Source organism: Gorilla gorilla, chromosome 10, assembly GCF_029281585.2.
Source record: "Gorilla gorilla gorilla isolate KB3781 chromosome 10, NHGRI_mGorGor1-v2.1_pri, whole genome shotgun sequence".
Taxonomy (NCBI): Eukaryota; Metazoa; Chordata; class Mammalia; order Primates; family Hominidae; genus Gorilla; species Gorilla gorilla.
Window position 1 is genome coordinate 5281806 of NC_073234.2, and position 15378 is coordinate 5297183.

Here is a 15378-nt window from a genome sequence, read left to right on the forward strand (position 1 = left end):
AATATTTACACAGCTATCTCTTTACACATGGAAATAACTACACCGCTATCTGTATGAACATGGAAATATCTACACCGCCATCTGTATGAACATGGAAATATCTGCACCGCCATCTGTATGAACATATAAATCTCTACACCGCCATCTTTATTAAGATGGAGATATCTACACCGCTATCTGAATAAACATGGAAATATCTACACCGCTATCTGTTCGAACATGTCAATATCTAAACCGCTATCTGCATGAAAATAGAAATATCTACACAGCTATCTGCATATACATGGAAATATCTACAAAGCTATCTCTTTACACATGGAAATAACTACACCGCTATCTCTATAAACACGGAAATATCTACACCGTCATCTGTATGAACATGGAAATATCTGCACCGCTATCTGTATGAACATGGATATATCTACACAGCCCTCTGGATGAACATGGAAATATCCACACCGATATCTTTGTAAACATGCATACATCTTCAACGCTATCTGTATAAACATGGAAATATCTATACCGCTATCTGTATAAACATGGAAATATCTACACCGCTATCTGTATAAACATGGAAATACCTACACCGCTATCTGTACAAACATGGAAATATCAGCACCGCTCTCTGTATGAACATGGAAATATCAGCCCCTCTATCTGTATGAACATGGAAGTATCTACACCGCTATCTCTATGAACATGGAAATATCTACACCGCTATCTGTTTGAACATGGAAATATCTATACCGCTATCTGCATGAAAATGGAAATACATACACAGCTATCTGCATATACATGGAAATATCTACACAGCTGTCTCTTTACACATGGAAATAACTACACCGCTATCTGTATGAACATGGAAATATCTTCACCGCCATCTGTAGGAACAGGGATATATCTACACAGCCTTCTGGATGAACATGGAAATATCTACAGCGCTATCTGTTTGAACATGGAAATATCTACACCGCTATCTGTGTAAACATGCATACATCTTCACCGCTATCTCTATAAACATGGAAATATCTACACTGCTATCTGTATGAACATGGAAATATCTACACCGCTATCTGTTTGAACATGGAAATATCTACACCGCTATCTGCATGAAAATGGAAATATCTACAAAGCTATCTGGATATACATGGAAACATCTACACAGCAATCTCTTTACACATGGAAATAACTACACCGCTAAATCTATAAACTTGGAAATACCTACACCGCCATCTGTATGAACATGGAAATATCTGCACCACCATCTGTATGAACATATAAATATCTACACCGCCATCTGTATTAAGAAGGAAATATCTAAATCGCTATCTGTATGAACATTGAAATATCTACACTGCTTTCTGTATGAACATGGAAATATCTACACCGCTATCTGTGTAAACATGCATACATCTTCACCGCTATCTGTATAAACATGGAAATATCTACACAGCCATCTGGATAAACATGGAAATATCTACACCGCTATCTGTATGAACATGGAAATAGCTACACCGCTATCTGTGTAAACATGCATACATCTTCACCGCTATCTGTATGAACATGGAAATAGCTACACCGCTATCTGTATGAACATGGAAATATCTACACCGCTATCTGTATGAACATGGAAATATCTACACCGCTATCTGTATGAACAAGGAAATATCTTCACCGCCATCTGTACGAACATGGATAAATCTACAGAGCCATCTGGATGAACATGGAAATATCTACACCGCCATCTGTATGAACATATAAATATCTACACCGCCATCTGTATTAAGATGGAGATCTCTACACCGCTATCTGTATAAACCTGAAAATATCTATACCGCTATCTGTATAAACATGGAAATATCTACACTGCTATCTGGATAAACATGGAAATTTCTACACCGCTACCTGTATAAACATGGAAATATCAGCACCGCTATCTGTAGGAACATGGAGATATCTACACGGCCATCTGTATGAACATGGATATATCTACACAGCCATCTGGAGGAACATGGAAATATCTACAACGCTATCTGTACGAACATGGAAATATCTACACCGCTATCTGTATGAACATGGAAATAGCTACACCGCTATCTGTGTAAACATGCATACATCTTCACCGCTATCTGTAAAAACATGGAAATATCTACACTGCTATCTGTTTGAACATGGAAATATCTACACGGCTATCAGCATGAAAATGGAAATATCTACACAGCGATCTGCATATACATGGAAATATCTACAAAGCTATCTCTTTACACATGGAAATAAGTACAGCGATATCTCTATAAACATGGAAATATCTACACCGCCATCTGTATGAACATGGAAATATCTGCACCGCCATCTGTATGAACATTTAAATATCTACACCGCCATCTATATTAAGATGGAGATATCTACACCGCTATCTGTATAAACCTGGAAATACCTACACCGCTATCTGTATAAACATGCAAATATCTACACCACAATCTGTATGAACATGGAAATATCTACACCGCTACCTGTATAAACATGGAAATATCAGCACCGCTATCTGAATGAACATGGAAATATCTACACCGCTATCTCTATGAACATGGAAATATCTACACCGCTATCTGTATGAACATGGGAGTATCTACACCGCTATCTGTTTGAACATGGAAATATCTACACCGCTATGTGCATGAAAATGGAAATATCTACACTGCTATCTGCATATACATTTAAGTATCTACACAGCTATCTCTTTACACATGGAAATAACTACACCGCTATCTGTATGAACATGGAAATATCTACACCGACATCTGTATGAACATGGAAATATCTGCACCGCTATCTGTATGAACATGGAAATAGCTACACCGCTATCTGTGTAAACATGCATACATCTTCACCGCTATCTGTAAAAACATGGAAATATCTACACTGCTATCTGTTTGAACATGGAAATATCTACAAGGCTATCTGCATGAAAATGGAAATATCTACACAGCGATCTGCATATACATGGAAATATCTACAAAGCTATCTCTTTACACATGGAAATAAGTACAGCGATATCTCTATAAACATGGAAATAGCTACACCGCCATCTGTATGAACATGGAAATATCTGCACCACCATCTGTATGAACATTTAAATATCTGCACCGCCGTCTATATTAAGACGGAGATATCTACACCGCTATCTGTATAAACCTGGAAATACCTACACCGCTATCTGTATAAACATGCAAATATCTACACCACAATCTGTATGAACATGCAAATATCTACACCGCTACCTGTATAAACATGGAAATATCAGCACCGCTATCTGAATGAACATGGAAATATCTACACCGCTATCTCTATGAACATGGAAATATCTACACCGCTATCTGTATTAACATGGGAGTATCTACACCGCTATCTGTTTGAACATGGAAATATCTACACCGCTATGTGCATGAAAATGGAAATATCTACACTGCTATCTGCATATACATTTAAGTATCTACACAGCTATCTCTTTACACATGGAAATAACTACACCGCTATCTGTATGAACATGGAAATATCTACACCGACATCTGTATGAACATGGAAATATCTGCACCGCCATCTGTATGAACATATAAATATCTACACCGCCATCTGTATTAAGATGGAGATATCTACACTGCTATCTGTATAAACATGGAAATATGTACACCGCCATCTGTACGAACATATAAATATCTACACCGCCATCTGTATTAAGAAGGAAATATCTAAACCGCTATCTGTATAAATATGGAAATATCTACACAGCTGCCTGAATAAACATGGAAATATCAGCACCGCTATCTGTATGAACATGGAAATATCTACACCGCTATCTGTATGAACATGGAAATAGCTACACCGCTATCTGTATGAACATGGAAATAGCAACACCGCTATCTGTATGAACATGGATATATCTACAGAGCCATCTGGATGAACATGGAAATATCTACACAGCTATCTGTATGAACATGGAAATATATACACCACTATCTGTGTAAACATGCATACATCTTCACCGCTATCTGTATAAACATGGAAATATCTACACCGCTATCTGTATGAACATGGAAATATCTACACCGCTATCAGTATAAACATGGAAATTTCTAAACCGCTAGCTGTATAAACATGGAAATATCAGCACCGCTATCTGTAGGAACATGGAAATATCTACACCGCTATCTGTACGAACATGGAAATATCTACACCGCTATCTGTATGAACATGGAAATAGCTACACCGCTATCTGTATGAATATGGAAATATCTACACCACTATCTGTATGAACATGGAAATATCTACACCGCTATCTGTATGAACATGGATATACCTACACAGCCATCTGGATGAACATGGAAATATCTACACCGCTATCAGTATGAACATGGAAATATCTACACCGCTATCTGTGTAAACATGCATACATCTTAACCGCTATCTGTATAAACATGGAAATATCTACACCGCTATCTGTATGAACATGGAAATGTCTGCACCGCTATCTGTATGAACATGGAAATATCTACACCGCTATCTGTTTGAACATGGAAATATCTACACCGCTATCTGCATGAAAATGGAAATATCTACACTGCTATCTGCATATACATGGAAATATCTACACAGCTATCTCTTTACACATGGAAATAACTACACCGCTATCTGTATGAACATGGAAATATCTACAACGCCATGTGTATGAACATGGAAATATCTGCACCGCCGTCTGTATGAACATATAAATATCTACACCGCCATCTGTATTAAGATGGAGATATCTACACCGCTATCTGTATAAACATGGAAATATCTACACCGCTATCTGTATAAACATGGAAATATCTACACCGCTATCTGTATAAACATGGAAATATCTACACCGCTACCTGTATAAACATGGAAATATCAGCACCGCTATCTGTATGAACATGGAAATATCTACACCGCTATGTGTATGAACATGGAAATATCTACACCGCTATCTGTATGAACATGGATATATCTAAACAGCCCTCTGGATGAACATGGAAATATCCACACCGCTATCTGTGTAAACATGCATACATCTTCACCGCTATCTGAATAAACATGGAAATATCTACACCGCTATCTGTATGAACATGGAAATATCCACACCGCTATCTGTTTGAAGATGGAAATATATACACCGCTACCTGCATGAAAATGGAAATATCTACACAGCTATCTGCATATACATGGCAATATCTACACAGCTATCTCTTTACACATGGAAATAACTACACCGTTATCTGTATGAACATGGAAATATCTACACAGCCATCTGTATGTACATGGAAATATCTGCACCGCCATCTGTATGAACATATAAATATCTACACCGCCATCTGTATTAAGATGGAGATATCTACACTGCTATCTGTATAAACATGGAAATATCTACACCGCCATCTGTATGAACATATAAATATCTACGCCACCATCTGTATTAAGAAGGAAATATCTAAACCGCTATCTGTATAAACATGGAAATATCTACACTGCTGCCTGTATAAACAAGGAAATATCAGCACCGCTATCTGTATGAACAGGGAAATATCTACACCGCTAACTGTGTAAACATGCATACATCATCACCGCTATCTATATAAACATGGAAATATCTACACTGCTATCTGTATGAACATGGAAATATCTACACAGCTATCTGTTTGAACATGGAAATATCTACACCGCTAACTGTGTAAACATGCATACATCATCACCGCTATCTATATAAACATGGAAATATCTACACTGCTATCTGTATGAACATGGAAATATCTACACCGCTATCTGTTTGAACATGGAAATATCTACACCGCTATCTGCATGAAAATGGAAATATCTACACAGCGACCTGCATATACATGGAAATATCTACAAAGCTATCTCTTTACACGTGGAAATAAGTACAGCGCTATCTCTATAAACATGGAAATAACTACACCGCCATCTGTATGAACATGGAAATATCTGCACCGCCATCTGTATGAACATATAAATATCTACACCGCCATCTATATTAAAATGGAGATATCTACACCGCTATCTGTATAAACTTGGAAATATCTACACTACTATCTCTATAAACATGGAAATTTCTACACCGCTATCTGTATGAACATGGAAATAGCTACACCGCTATCTGTATGAACATGGAAATATCTACACCACTACCTGTATGAACATGGAAATATCTACACCGCTATTTGTATGAACATGGATATATCTACAAAGCCATCTGGATGAACACGGAAATATCTACACCACTATCTGTATGAACATGGAAATATCTACACCGCTATCTGTGTAAATATGCATATATCTTCACCGCAATCTGTATAAACATGGTAATATCTACACCGCTCTCTGTACGAACATGGAAATATCTACACCGCTATCTGTTTGAACATGGAAATATCTACACCGCTATCTGCATGAAAATGGAAATATCTACACAGCTATCTGCATATACATGGAAGTATCTACACAGCTATCTGAATATACATGGAAATATCTACAAAGCTATCTCTTTACACATGGAAATAACTACACCGCTATCTGTATGAACATGGAAATATCTTCACCGCCATCTGTATGAACATGGAAATAGCTGCACCGACATCTGTATGAACATATACATATCTACACGGCCATCTATATTAAGATGGAGATATCTACACCGATATCTGTATAAACATGGAAATATCTACACCGCTATCTGTATAAACATGGCAATATCTACACCGCTATCTGTATAAACATGGAAATATCTACACCGCTACCTGTATAAACATGGAAATATCAGCACCGCTATCTGTATGAACATGGAAATATCAGCCCCTCTATCTGTATGAACATGGAAATATCTACACCGCTATCTGTATGAACATGGATATATCTACACCGCTATCTGTATGAACATGGAAATATCTACACCGCTATCTGTATGAACATGGAAATATCTACACCGCTATCTGTACGAACATGGATATATCTACACAGCCATCTGGATGAACATGGAAATATCTACACTGCTATCAGTATGAACATGGAAATAACTACACCGCTATCTGTATGAACTTGGATATATCTACACAGCCATCTGGATGAACATGGAAATATCTACACCGCTATCTGTGTAAACATGCATACTTCTTCACCGCTATCTGTATAAAAATGGAAATATATACTCTGCTATCTGTATGAACATGGAAATATCTGCACCGCTATCTGTATGTACATGGAAATATCTACACCGCTATCTGTTTGAACATGGAAATATCTACACCGCTATCTGCATGAAAATGGAAATATCTACACTGCTATCTGCATATACATGGAAATATCTAAACAGCTATCTCTTTACACATGGAAATAACTACACCGCTATCTGTATAAACATGCAAATATCTACACCGCTATCTGTATAAACATGGAAATATCTACACCGCTATCTGTATAAACATGGAAATATCTACACCGCTACCTGTATAAACATGAAAATATTAGCACCGCTATCTGTATGAACATGGAAATATCTACACCGCTATCTGTATGAACATGGAAATATCTACACTGCTATCTGTATGAACATGGAAATATCTACACCGCTATCTGTATGAACATGGATATATCTACACAGCCCTCTGGATGAACATGGAAATATCCACACCGATATCTGTATGAACATGGAAATATCTACACCGCTATCTGTATGAACTTTGATATATCTACACAGCCATCTGGATGAACATGGAAATATCTACACCGCTATCTGTGTAAACATGCATACTTCTTCACCGCTATCTGTATAAACATGGAAATATATACACTGCTATCTGTATGAACATGGAAATATCTGCACCGCTATCTGTATGAACATGGAAATATCTACACCGCTATCTGTATGAACATGGAAATATCTACACCGCTATCTGCATGAAAATGGAAATATCTACACTGCTATCTGCATATACATGGAAATATCTACACAGCTATCTCTTTACACATGGAAATAACTACACCGCTATCTGTATGAACATGGAAATATCTACACCGCCATCTGTATGAACATGGAAATATCTGCACCGCCATCTGTATGAACATGGAAATATCTACACCGCTATCTGTATAAACATGGAAATATCTACACCGCTATCTGTATAAACATGGAAATATCTACACCGTTACCTGTATAAACATGGAAATATCAGCACCGCTATCTGTATGAACTTGGAAATATCTACACCGCTATCTGTATGAACATGGAAATATCTACACCGCTATCTGTATGAACATGGAAATATCTACACCGCTATCTGTATGAACATGGAAATATCTACAAAGCTATCTGAATGAACATGGAAATATCTACACCGCTATCTGTTTGAACATGTAAATATCTACACCGCTATCTGCATGAAAATGGAAATATCTACAAAGCTATCTGCATATACATGGAAATATCTACACAGCTATCTCTTTACACATGGAAATAACTACACCGCTATATCTATAAACATGGAAATATCTACACCACCATCTGTATGAACATGGAAATATCTGCACCGCCATCTGTTTGAACATATAAATATCTACACCACCATCTGTATTAAGAAGGAAATATCTAAACCGCTATCTGTGTAAAGATGGAAATATCAGCACCGCTATCTGTATGAAAATGGAAATATCTAAACCGCTATCTGTATGAACATGGAAATATCTACACTGCTATCTGTATGAACATGGAAATAGCTACCCCGTTATGTGTATGAAAATGGAAATAGCTACACCGCTATCTGTATGAACATGGAAATATCTACACCGATATCTGTATGAACATGGATATATCTACACAGCCATCTGAATGAATATGCAAATAGCTACACCGCTATCTGTATGAACATGGAAATATCTACACTGCTATCTGTATGAACAAGGAAATATCTTCACCGCCATCTGTACGAACATGGATATATCTACAGAGCCATCTGGATGAACATGGAAATATCTACACCGCCATCTTTATGAACATATAAATATCTACACCGCCATCTGTATTAAGATGGAGATATCTACACTGCTATCTGTATAAACCTGAAAATATCTACACCGCTATCTATATAAACATGGAAATATCTACACCGCTATCAGGATAAACATGGAAATTTCTACACCGCTACCTGTATAAACATGGAAATATCAGCACCGCTATCTGTAGGAACACGGAGATATCTACACCGCCATCTGTATGAACATGGATATATCTACACAGCCATCTGGAGTAACATGGAAATATCTACAACGCTATCTGTACGAACATGGAAATATCTACACCGCCATCTGTATGAACATGGAAATAGCTACACCACTATCTGTATGAACATGGAAATATCTACACCACTATCTGAATGAACATGGAAATATCTACACCGCTATCTGTATGAACATGGATATATCTACACAGCCATATGGATGAACATGGAAATATCTACACCGCTATCTGTATGAACATGGAAATATCTACACCGCTATCTGTGTAAACATACATACATCTTCACCGCTATCTGTATAAACATGGAAATATCTACACCGCTATCTGTATGAACATGGAAATATCTGCACCGCTATCTGTATGAACATGGAAATATCTACACCGCTGTCTGTTTGAACATGGAAATATCTACACGGCTATCTGCATGAAAATGGAAATATCTACACTGCTATCTGCATATACATGGAAATATCTACACAGCTATCTCTTTACACATGGAAATAACTACACCGCTATCTGTATGAACATGGAAATATCTACACCGCCATCTGTATGAACATGGAAATATCTGCACCGCCATCTGTATGAACATATAAATATCTAAACCGCCATCTGTATTAAGATGGAGATATCTACACCGCTATCTGTATAAACATGGAAATATCTACACCGCTATCTGGATAAACATGGAAATATCTACACCGCTATCTGTATAAACATGGAAATATCTACACCGCTACCTGTATAAACATGGAAATATCAGCACCGCTATCTGTATGAACATGGAAATATCTACACCGCTATCTGAATGAACATGGAAATATCTACACCGCCATCTGTATGAACATGGAAATATCCACACCGATATCTGTGTAAACATGCATACATCTTCACCGCTATCTGTATAAACATGGAAATATCTACACCGCTATCTGTATGAACATGGAAATATCTACACCGCTATCTGTTTGAAGATGGAAATACATACACCGCTATCTGTATAAACATGGAAATATCAGCACCGCTCTCTGTATGAACATGGAAATATCAGCCCCTCTATCTGTATGAACATGGAAGTATCTACACCGCTATCTCTATGAACATGGAAATATCTACACCGCTATCTGTTTGAACATGGAAATATCTATACCGCTATCTGCATGAAAATGGAAATACATACACAGCTATCTGCATATACATGGAAATATCTACACAGCTATCTCTTTACACATGGAAATAACTACACCGCTATCTGTATGAACATGGAAATATCTTCACCGCCATCTGTAGGAACATGGATATATCTACACAGCCATCTGGATGAACATGGAAATATCTACACCGCTATCTGTTTGAACATGGAAATATCTACACCGCTATCTGTGTAAACATGCATACATCTTCACCGCTATCTCTATAAACATGGAAATAACTACACTGCTATCTGTATGAACATAGAAATATCTACACCGCTATCTGTTTGAACATGGAAATATCTACACCGCTATCTGCATGAAAATGGAAATATCTACAAAGCTATCTGCATATACATGGAAACATCTACACAGCTATCTCTTTACACATGGAAATAACTACACCGCTAAATCTATAAACATGGAAATACCTACACCGCCATCTGTATGAACATGGAAATATCTGCACCACCATCTGTATGAACATATAAATATCTACACCGCCATCTGTATTAAGAAGGAAATATCTAAACCGCTATCTGTATGAACATTGAAATATCTACACCGCTATCTGTATGAACATGGAAATATCTACACCGCTATCTGTGTAAACATGCATATATCTTCACCGCTATCTGTATAAACATGGAAATATCTACAACGCTATCTGTATGAACATGGAAATATGTACACCGCTATCTGTACGAACATGGAAATATCTAAACCGATATCTGCGTGAAAATAGAAATATCTACACAGCTATCTGCATATACATGGAAATATCTACAAAGCTATCCCTTTACACATGGAAATAACTGCACCACTATCTCTATAAACACGGAAATATCTACACTGCCATCTGTATGAACATGGAAATATCTGCACCGCCATCTGTATAAACATATATATATCTACACCGCCATCTGTATTTAAATGGAGATATCTACACCACTATCTGTATAAACTTGGAAATATCTACACCGCTATCTGTATAAACATGGAAATACCTACACCGCTATCTGTATAAACATGGAAATATCTACACCGCTATCTGTATGAACATGGAAATAGCTACACTGCTATCTGTATGAACATGGAAATATCTACACCACTATCTGTAGGAACATGGAAATATCTACACCGCTATCAGCATGAACATGGATATATCTACACAGCCATCTGGATGAACATGGAAATATCTACACCGCTATCTGCATGAACATGGAAATATCTACACTGCTATCTGTGTAAACATGCAAACATCTTCACTGCAATCTGTATAAGCATGGAAATATCAACACCGCTATCTGTATGAACGTGGAAATATCTACACCGCTCTCTGTATGAACATGGAAATAGCTACACCGCTACCTGTATAAACATGGAAATATCAGCACCGCCATCTGTATGAACATGGAAATATCTACACCGCTATCTGTATGAACTTGGAAATATCTACACTGCTATCTGTATGAACATGGAAATATCTACACCGCTATCTCTATGAACATGGATATATCTACACAGCCCTCTGGATGAACATGGAAATATCCACACCGATATCTGTATGAACATGGAAATATCTACACCGCTATCTGTATGAACTTGGATATATCTACACAGCCATCTGGATGAACATGGAAATATCTACACCGCTCTCTGTGTAAACATGCATACTTCTTCACCGCTATCTGTATAAACATGGAAATATATACACTGCTATCTGTATGAACATGGAAATATCTACACTGCTATCTGTTTGAACATGGAAATATCTACACCGCTATCTGCATGAAAATGGAAATATCTACACTGCTATCTGCATATACATGGAAATATCTACACAGCTATCTCTTTACACATGGAAATAACTACACCGCTAACTGTATGAACATGGAAATATCTACACCGCCATCTGTATGAACATGGAAATATCTGCACCGCCATCTGTATGAACATATAAATATCTACACCGCCATCTGTATTAAGATGGAGATATCTACACCGCTATCTGTATAAACATGGAAATATCTACACCGCTATCTGTATAAACATGGAAATATCTACACCGCTATCTGTATAAACATGGAAATATCTACACCGCTACCTGTATAAACATGGAAATATCAGCACCGCTATCTGTATGAACATGGAAATATCTACACCGCTATCTGTATGAACATGGAAATATCTACACCGCTATCTGTATGAACATGGAAATATCTACACCGCTATCTGTATGAACATGGAAATATCTACAAAGCTATCTGAATGAACATGGAAATATCTACACCGCTATCTGTTTGAACATGTAAATATCTAAACCGCTATCTGCATGAAAATGGAAATATCTACAAAGCTATCTGCATATACATGGAAATATCTACACAGCTATCTCTTTGCACATGGAAATAACTACACCGCTATATCTATAAACATGGAAATATCTACACCACCATCTGTATGAACATGGAAATATCTGCACCGCCATCTGTTTGAACATATAAATATCTACACCGCCATCTGTATTAAGATGGAGATATCTACCCCGCTATCTGTATAATCCTGAAAATATCTACACCGCCATCTATATAAACATGGAAATATCTACACCGCTATCTGAATAAACATGGAAATTTCTACACCGCTACCTGTATAAACATGGAAATATCAGCACCGCTATCTGTAGGAACATGGAGATATCTACACCGCCATCTGTATGAACATGGATATATCTACACAGCCATCTGGAGGAACATGGAAATATCTACAACGCTATCTGTGCGAACATGGAAATATCTACACCGCTATCTGTATGAACATGGAAATAGCTACACCACTTTCTGTATGAACATGGAAATATCTACACCACTATCTGAATGAACATGGAAATATCTACACCGCTATCTGTATGAACATGGAAATATCTACACCGCCATCTGTATGAACATGGAAATATCTGCACCGACATCTGTATGAACATATAAATATCTACACCGCCATCTGTATTAAGATGGAGATATCTACACCGCTATCTGTATAAACATGGAAATATCTACACCGCTATCTGTATAAACATGGAAATATCTACACCGCTATCTGTATAAACATGGAAATATCTACACCGCTACCTGTATAAACATGGAAATATCAGCACCGCTATCTGTATGAACATGGAAATATCTACACCGCTATCTGTATGAACATGGAAATATCTACACCGCCATCTGTATGAACATGGAAATATCTGCACCGCCATCTGTATGAACATATAAATATCTACACCGCCATCTGTATTAAGATGGAGATATCTACACCGCTATCTGAATAAACATGGAAATATCTACACCGCTATCTGTATAAACATGGAAATATCAGCACCGCTATCTGTATGAACATGGAAATATCAGCCCCTCTATCTGTATGAACATGGAGATATCTACACCGCCATCTGTATGAACTCGGATATATCTACACAGCCATCTGGATGAACATGGAAATATCTACACCGCTATCTGTATGAACATGGAAATAGCTACACCGCTATCTGTATGAACATGGAAATATGTACACCGCTATCTGTATGAACATGGAAATATCTTCACCGCCATCTGTACGAACATGGATATATCTACAGAGCCATCTGGAAGAACATGGAGATATCTACAACCCCATCTGTATAAACATGGAAATATCTACACCGCTACCTGTATAAACACGGAAATATCAGCACCGCTATCTGTATGAACATGGAAATATCTACACCGCTATCTGTATGAACATGGAAATATCTACACTGCTATCTGTATGAACATGGAAATATCTACACCGCTATCTGTATGAACATGGATATATCTACACAGCCCTCTGGATGAACATGGAAATACCCACACCGATATCTGTGTAAACATGCATACACCTTCACCGCTATCTGTATAAACATGGAAATACCTACACCGCTATCTGTATGAACATGGAAATATCTACACCGCTATCTGTTTGAAGATGGAAATACATACACCGCTATCTGCTTGAAAATGGAAATATCTACACAGCTATCTGCATATACATGGAAATATCTACACAGCTATCTCTTTACACATGGAAATAACTACTCCGCTATCTGTATGAACATGGAAATATCTACACCGCTATCTGTATGAACATGGAAATATCTGCACCGCCATCTGTATGAACATATAAATATCTACACCGCCATCTGTATTAAGATGGAGATATCTGCACCACTATCTGAATAAACATGGAAGTATCTACACCGATATCTGTACGAACTTGGAAATATCTAAACCGCTATCTGCATGAAAATAGAAATATCTACACAGCTATCTGCATATACATGGAAATATCTACAAAGCTATCTCTTTACACATGGAAATAACTACACCGCTATCTCTATAAACACGGAAATATCTACACCGCCATCTGTATGAACATGGAAATATCTGCACCGCTATCTGTATGAACATGGATATATCTACACAGCCCTCTGGATGAACATGGAAATATCCACACTGATATCTGTGTAAACATGCATACATCTTCACCGCTATCTGTATAAACATGGAAATATCTACACCGCTATCTGTATGAACATGGAAATATCTACACCGCTATCTGTTTGAAGATGGAAATACATACACCGCTATCTGCTTGAAAATGGAAATATCTACACAGCTATCTGCATATACATGGAAATATCTACACAGCTATCTCTTTACACATGGAAATAACTACACCGCTATCTGTATGAACATGGAAATATCTACACCACCATCTGTATGAACATGGAAATATCTGCACCGCCATCTGTATAAACATATAAATATCTACACCGCCATC